Source organism: Schistocerca serialis, chromosome 2 (assembly GCF_023864345.2).
Source record: "Schistocerca serialis cubense isolate TAMUIC-IGC-003099 chromosome 2, iqSchSeri2.2, whole genome shotgun sequence".
Taxonomy (NCBI): domain Eukaryota; kingdom Metazoa; phylum Arthropoda; class Insecta; order Orthoptera; family Acrididae; genus Schistocerca; species Schistocerca serialis.
Genome location: NC_064639.1, coordinates 576,353,137 through 576,377,388, shown reverse-complemented (window position 1 = coordinate 576,377,388; position 24,252 = coordinate 576,353,137).

Sequence of the window (24,252 nt, the reverse complement as noted above, 5' to 3'; positions counted from 1 at the left end):
CACTCATACGGTTATAGTTGGTGGGGACTTCAACCTTCCCTCATTATGTTGGCAAAAATACTTGTTCGAAACCGGTGGTACACAGAAAAAATGTTCCGAGATTGTCCTAATTGCTTTTTCCGAAAATTATTTCGAGCAGTTAGTCCACGAACCCACGCGAATTGTAAATGGTTGCGAAAACACACTTTACCTCTTAGCCACAAACAAACCAGAGCTAATAGAGAGCATCATGACTGATACAGGGATTAGTGATCACAAGGTCGTTGTAGCTAGGCTCAATACCGTTTCCTCCAAATCCACCAGAAACAAATGTAAAATAATTTTATTTAAAAAAGCGGATAAAGTGCCACTAGAAGCCTTCCTAAGAGACAGTCTCCATTCCTTCCGAACTGACTATGCAAATGTAGACGAGATGTGGCTCAAATTCAAAGATATAGTAGCAACAGCAATTGAGAGATTCATACCTCTTAAATTGGTAAGAGATGGAACTGATCCCCCATGGGACACAAAACAGGTCCGAACGCTGTTGCAGAAGCAACGGAAAAAGCATGTGAAGTTCAGAAGAACGCGAAATCCCGAAGATTGGCTAAAATTTACAGACGCGCGAAATTTGGCACGGACTTCAATGCGAGATGCCTTTAATGGGTTCCACAACGAAACATTGGCTCGAAATTTGGTAGAAAATCCGAAGAAATTCTGGTCGTATGTAAAGTACACAAGAGGCAAGACGCAGTCAATACCTTCGCTGCGCAGTGCCGATGGTACTGTTACCGACGACTGTGGCGCTAAAGCGGAGTTATTGAACGCAGTTTTCCGAAATTCCTTCACCAGGGAAGACGAATGGAATATCCCAGAATTTGAAGCACGAACAGCTGCTAGCATGAGTTTCTTAGAAGTAGATACCTTAGCGGTTGCGAAGCAACTCAAATCGCTTGATACGGACAAGTCTTCAGGTCCAGATTGTATACCGATTAGGTTCCTTTCAGATTACGCTGATACAATAGCTCCCTACTTAGCAATCATATACAACCGCTCGTTCACCGATAGATCTGTACCTCCAGATTGGAAAATTGCGCGGGTCGCACCAGTGTTTAAGAAGGGTAGTAGGAGTAATCCATCGAACTACAGACGTATTTCATTAACGTCGGTTTGCAGTAGGGTTTTGGAGCATATACTGTATTCAAACATTATGAATCAATCGAAGGGAACGATCTATTGATACGTAATCAGCATGGTTTCAGAAAACATCATTCTTGTGCAACGCAGCTACCTCTTTATTCGCACGAAGTAATGGCCGCTATCGATAGGGGATCTCAAGTTGATTCCGTATTTCTAGATTCCCGGAAAGCTTTTGACACCGTTCCTCACAAGCGACTTCTAATCAAGCTGCGGGCCTATGGGGTATCGTCTCGGTTGTGCGACTGGATTCGTGATTTCCTGTCAGGAAGGTCGCAGTTCGTAGTAATAGACGGCAAATCATCGAGTAGAACTGAAGTGATACCAGGTGTTCCCCAGGGAAGTGTCCTGGGACCTCTGCTGTTCCTGATCTACATAAATAAACTGGGTGACAATCTGATCAGTTCTCTTAGGTTGTTCGCAGATGATGCTGTAATTTACCGTCTAGTAAGGTCATCCGAAGACCAGTATCAGTTGCAAAGCGATTTAGAAAAGATTGCTGTATGGTGTGGCAGGTTGCAGTTGACGCTAAATAACGAAAAGTGTGAGGTGATCCACAGGAGTTCCAAAAGAAATCCGTTGGAATTCGATTATTCGATAAATAGTACAATTCTCAAGGGTGTCAATCCAACTAAGTATCTAGGTGTAAAAATTACGAACAACTTCAGATGGAAAGACCACATAGATAATACTGTGGGGAAGGCGAGCCAAAGGTTGCGTTTCATTGGCAGGACACTTAGAAGATGCAACAAGTCCACTAAAGAGACACTCGTTCGTCCTCTGTTAGAATATTGCTGCGCGGTGTGGGATCCTTACCAGGTGGGATTGACGGAGGACATCGAAAGGGTGCAAAAAGGGCAGCTCGTTTTGTATTATCACGGAGTAGGGGAGAGAGTGTGGCAGATATGATACGCGAGTTAGGATGGAAGTCATTAAAGCAAAGGCGTTTCTCGTCGCGGCGAGATCTATTTACGAAATTTCAGGCACAAACTTTCTCTTCCGAATGCGAAAATATTTTGTTCAGCCCAACCTACATAGGTAGGAATGATCATGAAAATAAAATAAGAGAAATCAGAGCTCGAACAGAAAGGTTTAGGTGTTTTTCCCGTGCGCTGTTCGGGAGTGGAATGGTAGGGAGATAGTATGATTTTGGTTCGATGAGCCCTCTGCCAAGCACGTAAATGTGAATTGCAGAGTAATCATGTAGATGTAGATGTAGATGCCAACATTGCCGATAATTAGATTCTGCATCACGATAATACGCCACCCCACACTGCTCTGTCAGTAAAGCAATTTTTAACCTCAAAACAAATTTCAGTACTACCACAGCCACCTTGTTCACCAGATATCGCTCTGTGCGACTTTTTTCTATTTCCAAGAGTCAAAACGGCTGTCAAGGGACACCATTTCCAAACAACACAAGGTGTTCAAAAAGCTGTGACGAGGGTCTTTGAGGATATTACAGAAGATGAGTTCCAGAAATGTTACCGTCAATGACAGAAGCGCCGGAAAAAGTGTGTGCAATCAGAAGGGAACTTCTTTGAAGGAGACAACACTAAACTCGACTAAAACGGTAATCAACTTTTTTTTCACATCAGTCTCATTAGTTTATTGCCGCACCTCGAACTCCATTTACTTCGAACGTTAATAGACCAAGTACGATCCACGTAGTTGTTCGAAGGATCGGGAGGACATGTAACAGAATGAGTGAAAGCGACGTCGTAAGGCGACCAGGATTAAAATTTTAATTCTTTTCTGATGAGAGTCGTTTGAGATATTTATTTACCTACCGTATTATTATTCGCTATTGTTTTACTTGCCTTATTGACTCTCTAGTTCCTATCAAATTCGATAGGAGAAAAAAAAAGAAAAACAGCAGAATTCATTTGCTAATCGAACACAGGTTTTCAGCTGCTCTACCTTGGTCTCTACGTCGGAGGCACTTTCGTTCACCAGATTGTACCTCATGATTATGTAAGGGGGCAATCTTAACAGTTTCTTTTCCCGATTTCTAGGAAAATATGCGTTTGCGGACCCCTCATTTGATGACAAATACTCAGTTTTCATTTACCTGCCGATTCCGTGAATTTTGTGTCGATTGCGCGAATTGAAGATTGCTTGTGCCTTTCTCAAAAACAGGATATAGTCGAACCAAAATATCTTAATGTCCTTCATTTTAGGTTGCAAACAAAACATCTGTCATATCTGAGCCGAACGGGTTGGCCTTAACTGAGGCCTTCCCATTGTAAGTTGAAAGTATCAAGTCTCTAGCTCGTAGGGAGTTAATTTAAAATCAGTTGCAATATTTGAACCAAACAGACAGGAAAGCGACATAATATAAACGGCTTAAAATTTTACGATACATAATATACAGACAGTACATAAGGCGACGCTTCAGACAGTCGCATTTTACAAAGGCTTCCCCCAAAGGCCTCTGTCTTCCACAATTAATAAAATAAAAACGTTTGCAACTGACGACTAAATCTTGCTCTGAAAAAACAAAACTCCTCGAACCTGATTCAAATAACCATTACTTCCTATATCATACGAAAGAGCATTTTCATTTCGTAAACGACTTGTGGTTACTGGTCCCAACACTACCTGACAATGCAAATAACTTAGCAGAAATCTAGTTACTGCGTGGTACGCAAAATCCTGAATTTATCATGAATTACCTTTCCAGGGAGTTGCCAACACACGACACACTTTAGCGTAACAGATTCCCGAATAGTCGCAAAATACGAGGCCAAGAAGCGACCACAATAACAGCATACAAATTCACACAAATTAACATGGCAAAAATCTCCAGCGAACGTCTTGGCTCGCTAATTTCCCAAATAGTGCATTTGCTGGACCACATAAAACACTGAAAGGCAAAAATCTGTTAAATAAATGGGAAAGGTAATATTAAAACTGACTAGTGACGCCGACCGGAGTGGCCGAGCGGCTCTAGGCGCTACAGTCTGAAACCGCGCGACCGCTACGGTCGCAGGTTCGAATCCTGCCTCGGGCATGGATGTGTGTGATAGTTAGGTTTAAGTAGTTCTAAGTTCTATGGGACTGATGACCTTAGAAGTTAAGTCCCATAGTGCTCAGAGGCATTTTTTGACTAGTGACGGAGGGCCACTTTGGCTTTGTAGAAGCATCAATCAAGAGATTAATAACTAACAATTTCATGAACTAAATTATGGAATAGATTCCAACAATTAAACTAAGAGATGTAATAGCAAAAACGAATATAAAGTTAATTCTCACACTCTGACGGAGCCAACAGACCACGCACATATTCCAACAGCAATGGCGGCATGGTTCACCCCAGGCAGCGTCTATAACTCAAGTGGTCCCACCAGTATCTCCACGAGGCTAAGCCAGCGTGCATTTTTTCACACGTTTCTGCTACGTCATAATCCTAAGAATCCCGCTTGATCTGACTGTGCTCAGCTCGACAGCCATTTATCTTACCGAACATCGCATCTTTGGTTAGTTGGTTGGTTGATTCTGGGCGTGGGAGCAAACTGCGATGTCATCAGTCCCATCGGATTAGGGTAGTATGGGGAAGGAAGGCGACGTGCCCTTTCAAAGGAACCACCCTGGCATTTTCCTGAACGTTTCAGGGAAATCACGGAAACCTAAATAAGCTTTGAACCATCGTCCTCCCGAATGCGGGCCCAGTGTGCTAGTCACTGCGCCACCTCGCTCGGTATCGCAGAGTGAGGGTATGAAACGAATAACTGTTTACGATGGGTGGAAAGCTCTCTCTCTGCTCGTGAATGCCTGATATACATGTGACCTGAATTTGATGTAGATATGAATACTAAAATCACACGATAATGTAACTTACACTGTTAGTGAGTCGTCTTCATATTTCAGGGATCTTTCGTTGCCACTCGCCGTACCGAAAGAAAATTCCTGGGATGGGACCCGTTCAAAATAATAACAGGAGACCTTCCAGCATTTTCGTCATAGATTACACACACACACACGCAAACACCCATGAAAACATACCTATGAACGATATTAAAAACGCATAAATTAAGGAAAAAATTAGCAAACGTACACACAGAAAGTGTTTACACAGGACTTCCTGCTCATGCTTAAATACTGGATTGGTAGAAATACAAAAATACATAATAAATAAAAAGAAAAATACAAGGGTAACAGAAATTTCTGAGTTTATAGATCGGGGGTGTTTTTGCAAATGTCACTGTGCCACTGATCAATTATAGGACGGGGCACTAGCAGGAGCACAGTATAATGTCTTATTTACATATTATAGGAGAGGCATCAAAATTACATAGGAGACAGTTGAGAGGAGTGTTCTGTCTAAAATCGAAATTCACATGGGGTTGGCATGAACAAACAGGTTGACATTTTGTAGATGGAAAACGTCTGCTGCACGTATGGAACGCATTTATGCTGTATCTTAGTGCCGATATCGTACATTGTATGGCGAATCAACAACCAGCCTGTGTGGGAAGTGCCTTGCGGTTGTGTGCATCTTGGTGTACTTCTATTGCGGACGTCCATTATCAAAGGCAACATCAGAACTGCCTGGCTGGTGCCTTTACCTTTCCTGAAGGCAAAACTTATTGCCATCTAACCGATTCTCAATTTTCTTCTCCTCTCATCATTCAATTATTCTTGTCATCGACCTGTGTACATGAGCTCTTGAGCCTATTATGCGATAGTTCCTGCAGTTATTGGCCCTTAGGACTTTCGGGGTTTTATGGGTGACATTTTTCCAAGTCTGATGTAATGTCTTCAGTCTCGTTGATTCTACAAACCAGCTTGAACAGTCATTTGGTTGCCACTTACCCCATAATTTTCAAATTCCCGAAGGAATGTTCAGTTTCGCTTCTATCTTATTTGATCTCAAGTCTTCCAAAGCTCTGTTAAACGCTGACGTTAATACTAAATCCCCTATGTCCTCCGTATCTACTCCCATTTCTTCTTCTAGCACGTCACAGGACAGTACCTCTCACTCATCTAAGCCTTCCATGTAATGCTGATGACAAAGAAGTGAATTTCATTTGTTTTCTAAGTCATATTAGGCCACTGTTCTGAAACGAATACCTTGATTTGCGGCAGACGCGCTCAACAAAGGAGATACTACGCAGCTTGGCATTGACGGAAATATACTGTACTGCGTGTCTGCTGCCAGGGCTGGTTCTGCGCGTGCGAGTCTACTGTAGGCGGCATCCGTCCGACACCCCCGGGATAACAAGGCCGTCCAGCAGTGTTAGTGACGTCACACTAAGCGGCCCATAGCCGACGCAGCAGTCCACGGACACCTCCGTACAGACGCGCCTGATGCTAACGATCTTCTGTCCGTCATTCAGAAAGGAGCGAACTATGATTCGAACCAAATACCAAATTATATATATTCTTGTAAACAGCATAAAGGTTCATAACGAAATACCGATTACATATACGGGCAGGAATAGGTTCTAGAACTCCTCTGAAATGTGTTTATCTTCAGTACCAGAATGAACATCAAATTGTCAGGTTTTCTAAATAGAAAAGCACTTTGTTAGTAACAGACAGCAATAATGAGACTTGCAGTTGGTGATTTCTACGTCGAAAAGCTGTAGAGAGATTGAAAATGGTAAGTAAAGAGAGCCTCAGCCTTTTGCTCACATTCTTACATGTAATGCACTTGGTTGTTTTTCATTTCCTTACCTTTCATAACATTTTTAATATTGTTTCAAGAAGTGCATCTTCAATAGCAGAGTGAACTTAAAATTGTCAGGCTTCTCTTAAAGGAAAGAGCAGTCCCTTAGTATCACAGTGCAAGACAGAATCTTGTGTTCAGTGATGTCTATGTTAAAAGGAGAATATTTGATATCTATCTTTTGTTTCCATTCTTTATTACTGGGAATACACTTGTAAAAATTCTTGAAAAGAGCTGTCACCATGAACATATGAGTAAATTCACAATAGTCATGTGTTTTATGAGATAAAGCGAACTCTTGTTACCTTATTGTAAACGAAAGTTGTGAGGGTTTTGCTATGTATGACAGTGTTTAAGATAATTTGCTTTCAGTGTAATAACTTGAAAATGTTAAGTCCTGCTGTCAGTTGGCATTTGTCACCTCCTGTATGCAAGTTTTAAAGCTAAATAGTGTTCTGACAATTATAAAATAGTGGCAAAGTTCCTCAATCGATTAAACTTATTCCTGCCCGTATATGTAATCGGTATTTCGTTATGAACCTTTATGCTGCTTACAAGAATATATGTAATTTGGTCTTTGGTTCGAATCATAGTTCGCTCCTTTCCGAATGACGGACAGAAGATCGTTAGCATCAGGCGCGTCTGTACGGAGGTGTCCGTGGACTGCTGCGTCGGCTATGGGCCGCTTAGTGTGACGTCACTAACACTGCTGGACGGCCTTGTTATCCCGGGGGTGTCGATCCGTCAGACCAGTTTCTGGGCAATCAGGTTCCACTGCTGCGTGACATACCGGAGCTCAAGTACGGAACGGTACCCACTCCTCACGGAAGTCTTCTCAGACCACGCGAGTGGCGTAGGGCAGACGCTACTCCGATGGCAGATTGCACCACGTACGCTTTACGTCACGCGTACTGTCTTCCACGGTATGGTACTCCTTATAAATGTGCGTCTTATTTCCTCCATTGCTGGCTGTTAAGACTTACACTACGCAATAATAGTAGATCATAAGAAAAACATATGGCATATGACAACTGTGAGAGATACATATCCCAAAAATTAAATTATGTTTATAATGTCATTGATCATTGAATAACTCACACATGTTTTTTGCTCGCGTATCATGTCGTTTCTGGAAACCCAGAATCTACTCTGTAGGAATCAACATGGATTCCGGAAACAGCGATCGTGTGAGACCCAACTCGCTTTATTTGTTCATGAGACCCAGAAAATATTAGATACAGGCTCCCAGGTAGATGCCATTTTCCTTGACTTCCGGAAGGCGTTCGATGCAGTTCCGCACTGTCGCCTGATAAACAAAGTAAGAGCCTCCGGAATCTCAGACCAGCTGTGTGGCTGGATTGAAGAGTTTTTAGCAAACAGAACACAGCATGTTGTTCTCAATAGAGAGACGTCTACAGACGTTAAAGTAACCTCTGGCGTGCCACAGGGGAGTGTTATGGGACCATTCTTAACACAATATATATAAATGACCTAGTAGATAAAGTCGGAAGTTCCATGTGGCTTTTCGCGGATGATGCTGTAGTATACAGAGAAGTTGCAGCATTAGAAAATTGCAGCGAAATGCAGGAAGATCTGCAGCGGATAGGCACTTGGTGCAGGGAGTGGCAACTGACCCTTAACATAGACAAATGTAATGTATTGCGAATACATAGAAAGAAGAATCCTTTATTGTATGATTATATGATAGCGGAACAAACACTGGTAGCAGTTACTTCTGTAAAATATCTGGGAGTATGCGTACGGAACGATTTGAAGTGGAATGATCATATAAAATTAATTGTTGGTAAGGCGGGTACCAGGTTGAGACTCATTGGGAGAGTCCTTAGAAAATGTAGTCCATCGACAAAGGAGCTGTCTTACAAAATACTCGTTCGACCTATACTTGAGTATTGCTCATCAGCGTGGGATCCGTACAAGGTCGGGTTGACGGAGGAGATAGAGAAGATCAAAGAAGAGCGGCACGTTTCGTCAGAGGGTTATTTGGTAAGCGTGATAGCGTTACGGAGATGTTTAGCAAACTCAAGTGGCAGACTCTGCAAGAGAGGCGCTCTGCATCGCGGTGTAGCTTGCTGTCCAGGTTTCGAGAGGGTGCGTTTGTGGATGAGGTATCGAATATATGGCTTCCCCCTACTTATACCTCCTGAGGAGATCACGAATGTAAAATTAGAGAGATTCGAGCGCGCACGGAGGCTTTCCGGCAGTCGTTCTTCCCGCGAACCATACGCGACTGGAACAGGAAAGGGAGGTAATGTCAGTGGCGCGTAAAGTGCCCTCCGCCACACACCGTTGGGTGGCTTGCGGAGTATAAATGTAGTTGTAGTAGATGTAGATCAATAAGTTGCCAAGGCCTATGTTTATCCTTGGCTACGTGGATGCAAGCCAGTTATGACTAGGTTATTGCAATCACACTCAATTTGTAGAAAATTCTTCTTTTGTGTGGCCAATATATCTGTAGTTAAGTATAATTACGGAACGCGTGTTCACTTCGACTTTACGGTAACTAAAAACTGTAATTTATTTTAGCATACGCCTTTAGTTTTATTCGTTAAAACACCGCCAGTGCTTACATTTTCGTGTGACTTAAGCTTACATCGGGAACTGCCGTCAGCATTCACTTTTCCCAGGTATTCCTGTGCTTGGCACTGGTGTTTTTAGCGTAATTATACTCTGGCTACAGTTTACACATTTCTTGTCGTAAAGCACCGCAAAATATGGCATCTTTAACGGTTATTTACGTCCTCCTGGCTAAATGTATGTCTTTGTGTAGGTTACTTGATTTTTGAATATTTCTGTAGTATTATCAATTCTGTTTCCAAACTGCAATACTGTTTTGCTTGCATAGAAAAAAAATGCCAAAAAATCTCAAAGCAATGGCAGGACACAACACAAAATACTTCGCTAATCTGTCAAATCACTGAATTATTTACTTATATTTTCTGTAAATCATTTGACCAATTTTTTTTTTTTTTTGTTAATGTTGGGAAACGAGTCGCATTACAGTATATAGTCTTAAGCCCCTATCGTATGGTGTGTTATTTGTCAACAAACCGTAAATTTAAATGGTAAGGAAACCACTGGCATACGCATGATGCCGCCGTCTGGCAACGCACAAGGTCTGGCTGCATCGAACAAGGCCGTGTTTGACGTCATTGTGTTGACAGCAACAGTTGAAAATCGATCATCTTTGCTGAAGGTCGAGTGTACGTAAACAGCAGCTGAAAGAGCCAATTATTTCTGCCACTTAGATCACATCTAGTTAGATTTGTAACGTATGTATAATGGTGCTTAATGATAGTACAGGTTATGTTTCCATGTCTTCGTGACTGAAGGATTAATACCGTATTTTAGAGACTATAAGACACTACAGACTATAAGACGCACCTTAATTTTTAAGCATTTTTTTTAAATAGCATTTTTTACCATTTCCGTTATTAGACTGCAAAGTCGAACTAAAAAAGATTCTTAGTTTATAAAACTGAAGTGACCTTTAAAGTCCCTGAAAATTGTCATTTGGACTTCCTTCTTCTTCTTCTTCTTCTTCATGTATAAGATGGTCTTCACTGCCATCAAGAGCGGTACTTATGTTGCACTTCTTGAAAGATTTAACAATAATGTCTTCTCTCATTGTAGACCATGACTGTTTTATCCACCGACTTCTTTGTAGATCGTTTTAAAGCTCCCTTCGATGTGAATTCACATTGTGTTTCATTCAACATCTGTTTTTTCCATTCCTCCCTCATATATAATTTAAATGGTTTATTTATTGAGACATCAAGAGGTTTCAATTGTGAAGTAAGTTCTATATTTCCTTGTCTCAATTTTTCTTTCAAATAATTTTTCAAATGTCGTCTCAATTGATCTAGCACAAGAAGAGAGTTGTTCTTGAATAAACCACCTTTCCTTCTCTTCCACATTCTGTTAATCCATAATTTCATACTAGCATTGTCCATCCATCCCGTGTCATGCGCGTCAACTACAGCACTTGGTGGTATTTCAGTAGGTTTTGGTATTGTTTTGCTCTTGAAGACGATCACTGGATTAAGTTTGGTACCCTCAATACGACATGAAAGGACAACTGTGTGGTGCATTGTTTCATGTCCATTTGTCTTTATAGTTACTGTTTTAGCATCTTTCATTACAACAGTTTTGTTACTCGGCACATCAAATGTCAGAGGAGTATCGTCTGTAATCGCTTAGTTCTACACTAGTTTTCTTCAGGTGTTAAATAATAAAGCGATAGAAAGATAATATTTTCTCTTCATATTCTTTTGGCATTTTCTGAGATGTTTTGATTTTGGTTCGCATGCTAAGTTCGTGACACTTGATAAACCCACCAGCTCCACACTTAAAGTCTGTTGCGTATCATTGTAGCGATAGCTTACGAACGTGTGTCTGAATCATTACTGTATTAATTCCAGTGACATTTTGACAGTGTCCTTGAATCCGTTTCAATAGTTCATCTTCTAGTTTTTGTCATTTTGCATCCAGTGCTCTATTTGCAAATTTAGTCTTCCTCATTTCTTTCAGTTTTTCTTTGCTAGCCCGCCAATCGCGTATGTTTTTTTTTCTGTTGGTGAAGGGCCGAAATGCCGCTCAGCTGCTCTGTTTCCATGTTCTTCTGCACATGCTGTTACTTTCAATTTTGTAGCCAGCATCGTATTACGAAACTAGCTACTAATAAAAGTATTTTTCTGTTACCGATAATGCAAATCACTTTCAATTCAAGTCCACTGGCACCGTAGACTGAAATGACGCATCATAGGCTACACAGTGTTCTCGGTTTGTGCTCGCGGGGCGCGAGGAAGACGGTGTCAGCACGCTTGGGAATCTCCGAAACTCGTGTTCGTCACTTCGGTGCACTGTTGCTGCCAGTTGAATCCATTGTTGACAGATATATAGGTTTCCAGAGGCATAAAATATGAAGCCATATTTAAGACCTGCGAGAATTTTAGCTCGAACACTGGACTTTTTATATTAATGTCGAGTATAAGACGCACATAAATTTTGGAGACAAATTTTCAAAGAAAGAAGCGCATCTTATTGTCTGTAAAACACGGTAATTAATATGTTTGGTTTGTTGCCATCTGGCCAAATTTTTTGAGCCTGCCCCTACCTCCAAATACTTTTTCCACTGAAACCTGTTTCCTAAAAAATAAGGTCGCGCAGTAGTGTTAACACAAATGAACTTACATACCTTCCAGTCCTACGTATACCAGTACATACACTGCTGGCTATTAAAATTGGTACACCACGAAGATGACGTGCTACAGACGCGAAATTTAACCTACAGGAAGAACATGCTGTGACATGCAAACGATTAGCTTTTCAGAGCATTCACACAAGGTTGGCGCCGGTGGCGACGTCTACAACGTGCTGACATGAGGAAAGTTTCCAACCAAATTTCTCATACACAAACAGCAGTAAACCGGCGTTGCCTGGTGAAATGTTGTTGTGATGCCTCGTGTAAGGAGGAGAAATGCATACCATCACGTTTCCTACTTTCATAAAGGTCGGATTGTAGCCTATCGCGATTGCGGTTTATCGTATCGCGACACTCCTGATCCCGTTGGTCGAGATCCAATGACGGTTAGCAGAATATGGAATCGGTGGGTTCAGGAGGGTAATACGGAACGCCGTGCTGGATCCCAACGGCCTCGCATCACTAGCAGTCGAGATGACAGGCATCTTACCCGCATGGCTGTAACGGATCGTGCAGCCACGTCTCGATCCCTGAGTCAACAGATGGGGACGTTTGCAAGACAACAACCATCTGCACGAGCAGTTCTACGACGTCTGCAGCAGCATGGACTATCAGCTCGGAGACCATGGCTGCGGTTACCCTTGAAGCTGCATCACAGACAGGAGCGCCTGCGATGGTGTACTCAAAGACGAACCTGGGTGCACGAATGGCAAAACTTCATTTTTTCCGATGAATCCGGGTTCTGTTTACAGCATCATGATGGTCGCATCCATGTTTGGCGGCATCGCGGTGAACGCACATTGGAAGCGTGTATTCGTCATCGCCATACCGGCGTATCACCCGGCGTGGTGGTATGGGGTGCCATTCGTTACACGTCTCGGTCACCACTTGTTCGCATTGACGGCACTTTGAACAGTGGACGTTACATTTCAGATGTGTTACGACCCGTGGCTCTACCCTTCATTCGATCCCTGCGAAACCCTACATTTCAGCAGGATAATGCACGACCGCATGTTGCAGGTCCTGTACGGGACTTTCTGGATACAGGACATGTTCGACTGCTGCCCTGGCCAGCACATTCTCCAGATCTCTCACCAACTGAAAACGTCGGGTCAATGGTGGCCGAGCAACTGGCTCGTCACAATACGCCAGTCACTACTCTTGATGAAATGTGGTATCGTGTTGAAGCTGCATGGGCAGCTGTACCTGTACACGCCATCCAAGCTCTGTTTGACTCAATGCCCTGTTGTATCAAGGCCGTTATTACGGCCAGAGGTGGTTGTTCTGGGTACTGTTTTCTCAGGATCTATGCACCCAAATTGCTTGAAAATGTAATCACATGTCAGTTCTAGTATAATGTATTTTTCCATGAATACCCGTTTATCATCTGCATGTCTTCTTGGTGTAGCGTTTTTGATGGCCAGTAGCAATAAGCAATCAGGTTTTAAATAAAAATTCATCTATGGAATTGAAGGAGTGGTCCAGAAGAAATTATTTTCGGTTAGATTCAAAACTTAGTGTCTGTCAGATATCTTATGTTATCGATAAAATGATTAAAATTTTTGCTGATCCATATTGAGTTGTCTTCTGAATCCGTGACAGCCTTAATAATGAGTAAAGTGCTGCAGGTAATGCCATTAGTATTCTTCTGAAGTTGTGATGGATCATACATGAAGAATTTTATCATCGAAAATACATATTATGAACGTCCAGTTAAAATCCCAAACTCCTTGTAGATGATGATGATGATTAGTGTTTTAGGGCGCACAACAACGAGGTTATCAGCGCTGGTTCCCAAAAGAAATGTTGACGAGTGCAGTCAGGATATGTTAAACAAGGATCAATTCAGAGTCGATCTTTGCGAGAATTGTAAATGCTCAAATTTCAAGATGAGACACAGCACATCAAAACGGGTAGATAAATGTAAAAATAAAATAGCAATACAAAACAGATAAAAATAATTAACGGTGGCTGAGTGACCACTTACAAATAATGGGTGACCAAACCACTTTACAGCAAATTAAGATCTCCATCCCAATATTTTGGGAAGAAGTCCCGATATCACACAAAAACGTAAAACTCTAGCGACACTCACTTCAGTATTAGTTAAAATAGAGGGCAGGTCTGGTTGGAAACTGAAATCCTCCCTCAAACCCGCATATAAAACACACTGAGTTAAAATATGTCGTATCGATAGCTGTGTCCCACATGTCTGACACGTTGGTGGCTCCTCGTGACGTTACAGAAAACCATGTGTCTACGGACAATGTCCTATTCTAAGCCGTGTAAGGGCGACCTCCTCAGCTCGTCGTTGTCGGAAGGAGGTAAGCCACGGTCGGACAGAATCCTTCACCGCTCGCAACTTATTCTCCCTCACTACCAGCTGGTGAGCCTCCCACCAACGCATGACCTTCCGAGTCACGAATGATGTTATTGCCTGCAGGGGGACGGAACACCTAACTCCTTGTAAAAGTACCAGCAAGCTGACTGTGGGTGACCACCACATTCTTCTTACTGCTCTCTTTTGTGCACTCGGTACTTGCTAAGTGATTAGTTAACCCAGAAAATTATTCAGTAATCAAACCCCGACAACATTTTACTGTGTGATCTTGAAATCAAGGATGAGTAAAATAAAACTAGGCGAGAAAATATTTCAAGCACATTAAGATAGGCAACCTTGATAATATCATCTGGAACTGGAGGAGATGATGTAGGCTGAGTTGCCTTTCTTAAGGTGCATGAAATACTTTCTGGCCCAGTTTTGTTTGGGATATCCTGTGTAGTAAATCTAAATAACACTTAATCTCACTTTCAACTATAAGTACATGTTTATGAAATCTGCAGCCGTGTACCTGAAATGTCAGCCACGTACTTGCAGATATACAAACAACAACAGCATTAAAACGGATCATACATCCATCTATTTATGTACCTACCGTAGTACTTCACTTTCAGATGCTCAGTGGAATAGGGGCACAAACTGCAGCTGGTACGTAGGACACTTCCAAAATTCAGACAAGAGGTGGCTTAAAGAGAATGTGTGCCTTGCTCGGAAAATATTGCCGCATTTAATTTCTGAGGGACAGCAAGACGGATGCGACTGACTCACGAGCACCTAGGGACAGTTGAGCAAAGCACAGGCATTCCCGTCACAAACAAGTTCTTAGGTGGTTGCTTTCTTGTCAGCTCAAGAAAATAGACAAACACTTGGAATGATACCGTAGGAAACCACAGCTTGAAGTGTGAATACCACAATGAAAAATAGCATAAGAATGAGATGGGAGTCGCCAGGTTACATATCAGTCACTGCTAATCGGAAATTTTCACTCTGTACGAAGACTAGAAGGCATGGTTGCACAGTGTGGATCGTTCATTCTGTGAGACGCTAACTGAACCCACAAAAGGATAATACGATGGAAAATTCAGGATCCTGGAGGGCAGATTAAAAGAGACCCGTAACAAGACTGCCAAGCAGGAACAGCCAAGGCATAGTCAGCCAGATGGATGGTCAGCAGATAGTCAGAGGAATGAGATTGGATCGTGAGCAATCAATTAGTGGTTTGGGAATGCAGAGAGAGGACTCAATCAGGAGCAGACAGATAGTGTCTTCTGGAGGCATACCAACCTATTGTTGATTAAATCTGCAGACACTGTGAGTCAGATTGCAGCATTCATTTCACTGTCTACCGTCACTTTGACATACACTCATTTTCCGCTCCATCCTGCACAGACATCCCCTGCGGTCCGATACTCAACTCTTTAAGCATTCAAGATCGCTTCTTTGTCTGACCCCAGCTGCCAAATATTGCAGTAACGCCACCTCTGCGAGGTAATCGCCCCAGACAATAATCGCTGAGGCCGCAAGCACGAGAATACCACGTCGGACGCCGAGGTCGTGCTGTACCTGAGGGATTAAGTCACCCAGCATGGTAGACAAGGAACGAGTTATACCCCCCAGGGCGTCGCCCCAAAGCCATGGAACACAGAAAATGAAAGCTATTGTCTATCAACACACACACACACACACACAAAAGAAAGGGGACTGGAGTGTTGTGGCGTCCCCGCATCTGCAATATACACCTTCATTTGAACTGACCCTGTCATGTAGTGATTTGAAACTTTCATTCCCCCCTTACTTGCCCCATTTTTGTATGCCAAGTTAACCATGAGATCTGTATTTTTAGTGATGATGTAAAAAACTTAAGTGTTTCCATGTTTCAAATTCATTAATCTTTTGTTTTCACTTAAACCTAATTTGCACATCAATTTTAATTTTATTACACTATCTAAAAGAATTATGCTAGAAATAAAAATATAACAGCGGTCGTTCGTAAGTTTCTGATATGATCATAATGTTCACACTGTTAAATGTATGTCCCTGGATCATTAATTATGTTTGGATTCGTCGTAGATACTTGGAATTCCAAGCTTGTTCTCAAATTTACGATTCAGTTTGTATGTCACTTGTCTAGTAATGATTGCCGTATAGTCATTATCCTCAGAGTCGACCGAGAAAAGTTCTCACTTCCATGAACCCTGCTCCATCCACTTAATTTTTTATGCGAAGATTAATTTCTTGCAGCTCTGACACTAGTCTATCTTGGACAAGTTTCTTCATTTTTGTCTCTTCATTTCTGCGTAACTACCGAACCGTATATCCACTTGAACAGCTTAGACAGTCAAGCCGCCACCTCTGTCTATAATTTTTACTCGACAAATTTTCCGCTCTTTCACTTATTTTTGTCCAGCTATGCTCTAAAACTCTTACTTTTTCGATTCAATTCAGTAAGTTCCATTCATTAGTTAACTACCCATCTGATCTTTAGAATTCTTCTGTAGTATCTTGTATATGCTATTTATCATTTAAGATCCACTTCCATGTAAGATTATACCGCTTAGATATACTTTCAGAGAACATTTTTACACATTTATAAAAAAATTTTAAGGCCATTGCCAAGGTATTCCATGAAATGAATGACACGCAGTTCTCTATACGTCCTTTATTATAGTTACAGGTTTTATTGCCTTGGTGCATAAGTTCGCAGTGTTCTTCCAGAATTTATAAACACAACAGGTACACGTAACACAGTCTTTAGTCATCAATAATGCAGGTTGTATCAAAAAGAATCAATCGATTTGGCACGTCTTCATTTCTGAAACTAATAAACAAATACAATGAATTTTGTTTTTTGATGAATGGGAAACTCAAAATTTTTTTTTCATAGGTGTTCAATATGAACCCATTGAGATGCACGGCTTATGTCAGTGCGATATTCAAATAGTTTTCACACACAGCGGCGAACATGTCGTGAGTTACAGCTTCCACAACTGCTGTTATGCGAGGTCTCAGTTCATTCATTGTTGTTGGTAACGGAGGCACATAAACAGAGTGTTTTATAGTACCCCACATGAAAAATCACATACTGTCAGGGCCAGTGACATTGGAGGCCAATGATGCAAGGCTGAATCATTTGGTCCAGTTTATTAATCCACTGGTTTAAAAATTCGCGTGCTTCCAGATGGCAGTGTGGCGATGCCCCATACTGTAGGTAAGTGGAGTCGTTAAAATTAGTCTCCAACTGTGGGAAAACAAAGTGCTCGTGCATATCGAGATATGTGCTTCCTGTAACAGAGGAGGATGCCCTCGACAACTGTGTCAGACACTCGGGGACGGCCCGGCGATTTGCCTTTACACAAATAACCTGTTTCTCGGAATTGTTCATGCCATCGTCTAATGCTCTGCCCTGTAGGAGCATCCACACCATAATTAGTACGCAAGTCACGCTGCACAGTCATTACTGACCTTACCTGCGCAAAACATAGAACACAAAACAATTTCTGCTGTTCCGACATCATTTTTTTACTAAAATTGAAGTGGGCGCACACTGTTGCTACCTAGCGGGAACCATGCAAAACTCTAGAGTTTGTTCCTTCCAACAGTATGTTGTTCAAGCACATATCTCAAATAACATAGTAGTTATGATTTTTTTAAATCAGATGATTCTTTCTGATACACCCTGTATATTCGCCTTCACTATTTGTGTATTGAGTATTGAACTGGCAGTATTGCACCATTACAGAGGAGGGCTGCAGGTATCTAGTGACTCTTTAGTTGTGCTGCGCAGTATAGAAGCCAACCTCGAGGTCAGCTCTGTCAAAAGTCTGTTCCCCGTGTGACCTAGTAAACCTCTCCTGTTACATGTCGTTCGTTATGCTGGATGTTTCAGAAACGCATTAGCTAACTTCGTGAAACTGTCACACGCAGTGTATCGTTCTCTGTAAAGGAACACATCCTTCATATCCGTAATTTATGAGTTTTGAGAATGAATAAACTCAACATTACACAAAAATTTTTTTTAAACCCCATTGTTGCTGATACAGTCTTCACAACGAAGATGCTAGTCCACACCGTGCTAGTCTCATCATCTCTGCATAGCTACTGTAACCTACATCCATTTCAACCTGCTTATTTTATTCAAGCCTTGGTCTCCTACTATCTTTATCCCCTTCCCCACTCCCTCCCTAATTTCCACCATTACCAAACGGACGGGTACCTGATGCATCAAGATATGTCATGTCAACTGGTTCATTCTTTTAGTCAAGTTGTGCCACATATTCCTCTTCTCCCCAGTTCGATTCATTACCTTCTCATTAGTTCATCGCTCTATCCATACAACTTTCAACATTCTTCTATAGCACAACTTTTCAAAACATTTTATTCTCTTCTCGTCTGAACTGCTTATCGACCAGGTGTCATTTCTGTACACGGCTATACTCAAGACAAATACCTTCAGAAAGGACTTCCTACACTTAAATTTGTATTAGATATTGACAACTTCCTGTTTCTTGGAAACACTTTTCTTGGTGTTACCAGTATGCATTTTATATGCTCTCGAATTCGGCCATCACCAGTCATTACGCTGGCCAAACAGCAAACCTCGTCGACTACTTTGTCCACTTCCTAATCTAATGCTAAACTGTATTTCCGATTTAATTCGGCTACCTTTGTTTTGATTTTGTTCATGTTCATCATATAACCTCGTTTCAAGACACTATCCACTCCATTCAAGTGTCCTTGCAAGTCCTATACCGTCTCAAGTAGAATTACAGTATCATCGGCAATCCACAAAGGTTTTATTTCTTCTCCCTGCACTTTAATTCCCTTGCCAAATTTATCGGTGGTTTCCTTTACTGCTGAACAACTTGGGGGCCAGGCTACACATATGTCCTATTCCTTTTTCAACCGCTGCTTCCCTTTCATGCCGTTCGATTCTTGTAACTGAAGTCTATTTTCTGTACAAGTTGCAGATAACTTTTCGGTCCCCGTATTTTGCCCCTGCTACCTTCAGAATTTCAAAGAGTGTATTCCATTGAGCACTCTCTAATCGTACTAAGACTATACACGCAGGTTTGCCATCCTTCGGGTTATATTTAAGGTAAGCGGTAGGGTCAGTACGGCATGGCGTGTTTCTACATATCTCCAGAACCCAAACGATCCTCCTCGAGGTAGGCTTCTATACTGAGTCACTAAATGCCTGCAGCCTTCCTCTGTAATGGTGCAAAGTCGTGGAGTCCAGCGATACCACCCTAAGGCTTGGCGACGCTTAAAAGGGCAAGGTGTCGACGTATGCGAAAAACATGTCTCAGCTCAGAAGTTCACGTGAGGGGTAGGTTGGGCTAACGATGTCACGTTGTCACCAAATTTCACCACAATTCTGCCCAACGCCAGCGTGGACTTGTCACACGATGAGAACATCGTGCTCCCTCTTACCCACATTTCACCCCTTCTTTCGACGCGTTGACATCACGCCGTTTTCTTATGGAAGGCAAGACGAAAACATTTCAGATACACTGCCGCTTAGAATCAGCGGGTGGCGTAAAGGGTGTCAATCAAATCACCTCTTTCCCTGGGACGTTGATTCCCACACACTTCGCGTCCAAAAACGACAGTTCGCAGTGCGATGAGCAACAGTGCGAGGTTCTTGACAACCCCTTGACACTGCTGATACCCCCACTCCCGGACTACGAAGCCCTTTCTTAAGTTCATAGTGGGCCCAGAACCCCGCTGAACGCCATCGCACCCTTTTAGTGCGTATCGCGACCGCAATTTTGCCGTGTTGTACAGGATGGAAACTCTACGGACCTTTCAAAACCATTCGATGAAATCTGAATGCGAGCCAAAGCAGTGAAAGTTGTTTATACTTTTGGGGCCATCCTGTTTCGCGTCCTCCTGTGGTTTGATGTCAGGGGGAGCGACATTGACACGCACATGAATAAAACGGGAATGGATCCCTCTAAGACCGGCAGCCTGGTAGCTCCCTCAGTACCACCGCACGCGTCTGTTGTTGTTGTTGTACAGAGAAAGCCGTTCAAACACCGGCATGTCAGTCGTCTCTTTCGACACCCTTTGGATTTCGCATGTGACCGGCGGACGCTAATTTAGTGACGTAGTGCCATTCAGCCGAGGTGTGTCGAAATGGTTGCCTGTCAGACCAGCGCATAGGAATCAGTGAATAGCTTTCCTGTACAGGGACGTTTTTAAAGAATCCAACAAAGGTTCGCGGATGGTATTGAGGGTGTTGCCGAGGTGGGGGTTTTAGACGGATCCTTCGCCATTTTACTCGCGTTGCACACACCCCCTGCACCCCTCCCTCCATGCCCCTCATCCTCTGTGATCACCCCGCAGGAGGGCGCGAAAAAGTAAGGATGGAAAAGCTTATCACCGTTTGCTACTTTGGATCATGTTCAGATTTCGTCGAATGGTCCTGAACGGCCGCTAGTAGTACACTAGAGAAAAAATTGCGGTTGCACTACACTCCAAAGCGGTTCGATCGCATTCAGTTGGGTTCCATGCCCTCGACTTCACTAGAGAAGGGTTGAATTGTGTGGGTCGGGGTGGGGATGGGCGTGGTGCGGGGGGGATGTCAGTAGCGTCAAAGTTTGTCAAAAACGTCGTTCTGTGCAAAGTCGTTTTCGACAGCGAAATGTGTGTAAATGAGCGCGCTAAGAGAATGGGTGGTTCCATTGACGCTCTTTGTGTCACCTCCTGAGGCCCTTTCGTGCCGATTCTGAGCGAAGATATGTCTGAAATTCTAACCTCGGCCACGCTTAAGAAAACCGAGTAATTTCAGCTGAACGTCGTGGTTCCGGCCATCGCAGTGGGGTGAGACGTGAGTAATAGGGTCTGTGACGACCTTCCCATCGTGTGGCACGTCCGTGGTGGTGCTGGACAGAATTTTGGTGAAATTTGGTGCCAGTGTGATTTATTTAATCCACTGTTCATCTCACACGAACTTCTGAGCTGTGACCTTTTCGCCAGATGCGTCGACATCTTGTTTCAAGCAACTGGAACGATTACATAGATAATATTGTGGGTAGAGCAAACCAAAGACTGCGATTCATTGGCAGAACACATAGAAGGTGCAACAGGTCTACTAAAGAGACTGCTTATACCACGCTTGTCCGCCCTATTCTGGAGTATTGCTGTGCGGTGTGGGATCCGCATCAGATGGGACTGAGGGATGACACCGAAAAAGTACAAAGAAGGTCAGCTCGTTTCGCACTATCTCGGAATAGGGGAGATGTCACAGACATGATACTTGAATTGGAGTGGCAATCGTTAAAACAAAGGTATTTTCCGTTGCGACGGGATCTTCTCATGAAATTTCGTACACCAGTTTTCTCCTCGGATTGCGAAAACATTCTGTTAGCACCCACCTACATAGGGAGAAATGATCATCACGATAACATAAGAGAAATCAGGGCTCGCACAGAAAAATTTAAGTGCTCGCTTTTTCCGCGTGCCGTTCGAGAGTGGAACAGTAGAGAGACAGCTTGAAGGTGGTTCATTGGACCCCCTGCCAGGCACTTTATTGTGAACAGCAGAGTAATCACGTAGATGGAGATGTAAATGAAGATCGCCGAGCCCGAGGGTGGCGTCGCAGGGCGCCACCCTCTCTCACCATTACACAGGAAGACTTTAGGCATCCATGAGCCAAATTTCAAACTTCCAGGTCACAAAGAGAGACAGTTGCGACTTTTCGACAAAGTGATCCCTTAATTGCGTTGCAAAGTATATATCCATAGTAATGACTGTTCAGGTCTTTCGACCATAGCATAATTCTGTCTCATGCTGTGAAACTCTTAATGGATTCGAGCATTCTAATCAGCTTCAGTGCCAAGAGGGATACTGCACATCACACTCATCCAAAAATATTAAAAGGGAAACGGCATTAAAAAAAGATAACGCAACAGTTTTTGCTCGACGTATTCAATGTTCCCCGAAGTTGTCCCTCGTGTACCAATCTGGTACGGGTCACCATCTTGCTGAAATTACAGGGTCCTACTCACAGCTATCGCTGCCATGCCTAAGTACTTATGGGAGTGCAATATGAATTTTGTTTCAATAGGCGTCTATATCCACGCTGCTGAAGTCTTTGGTTTGTTCTAGCTACGTCTGTACAGAGCTGCAATAATAAATGGTACTAAAAAATGGAATTTAACAGAAAATCCTCCCCATACTCATTGAACTAAGTCTATTGCTAAAGCCTGACTGTACTTGGCCCAATACCGGCAATGTTACAAAAACCTGTAGATAGTCGAAGGCCTGGGTTAGTTGCTGACTCGACATGTCCAGCAATCTGCAGACCAAAAATTGTATTTATAGCTCGCAAAGAGTCTTGGGTGCTGCGGATGCGCTGTCATGCTCCAAAATGCGAACAAGACAGGGTACGACTCTGCAGAAAGCTCCTAAATAGTATGCCCCTCCACCACCTCCGTTCTCGAGGTTTACACAGCAGATTATGAATAGCCGATCTGACGACTGTCTACAAGTCATTATGCTTGTTGACCGCTATGTATAGTTATCGTATATCATCACTGCGCTGTATTATTGATTGTAACGGTGCGTGACTCTGCCAGAGGGCACAACGCATTTTCATCCTCCTGCAAACAGCGGTGCAGCAGTCATAACGGACACGTGAGAACAGCGATAAGCTTCTCAGAGAATGCTGTGAGTTGCGGTGCAGACTCTTGTAAACGAAAACATCTTGAAATTATGCTAACTCATAATCCTGGATATATCCTTCCATCCCCCTCCCCTCTGCCTGCTGTCTATGTCAGCAGCATAAAAAGGCCATGAGGGGATCATTTCCTGCATCTTCCCGTTTCGCACGTCTCCGACGTCCTACTTTAAAACTGAGGGAAGTGGTGCAATGGTCTGCACATAGGAGTCACTATCGAGCAGAACAAAATTCAAATCCGAATCAGATTTAGGTTCCCCTTGTCTTCCTTAACGGTAACTAGAATGCCTTCTTTGAATAGGATATGGCCGATTTCGTCCCTCATTCTCACCCAGTTCGACTCCGCTGTTCGTGGTCTAGTGGCTAGCTTTGCTGCCTCTGGATCACAGGGTCCCGGGTTCGAATCCCGGGGTGTTTGTGTTATCATTTCATCATCATTATCATTCGTGACGGTGGCTAGATTGGATTGTGAAAAAACTGGACTGTGTAAAGCTTGGGACTTTGTACGGGAGCTGATGACCACGCAGTTGAGCGCCCCACAAACCAAACATCATCATCATCATCCAGTCCGAGCTTGTCGTTCGTTTCCTGTGACCTGGCTGTGGACTGGATTTCAAATCACACTTTTCCTTAAACTTCAAAGGAACCCGAGCAGTGTAACATTGTACTGGCTAACCGACTGGGCATCAGTTCGATCTGAGCGTGGATGTTGGATATACGTACATAATCCCATGCAGCTTCAAATCCCCCCGGATAGTTGCGCGCGTTAGCACGCTTCTTTCGGCATTCGGGGAGACGCGTCGGCCCCGGATCGAATCCTACCGCGCATTAACGATGAGGGCGGGTGTGCCGGCCAGCCTGGATGTAGTTTTTTGGCGGTTTCCCAAATACGACTAGATGAATACCGGACTGCTTCTCACGTCTGTCCTCAGTTATACGATCTGCGAACATTTCGTAAACATTGTTACGCTTTCACATGAGATAAGACTTGACACAGCCAGATAGGGTAGAAAAGTTCCGACAAAGATGGCGAGTGGCCACCGTTTATAACTTTCACAGCCAAATCCAGATTAGCATGTCAACCACGTTAAGAAACGTGGTAAGGCTAGGAAAAAGAAGTAGAAGGAGGAGTCCATGCAACTTTAATGCTATGCCAGAGTTCA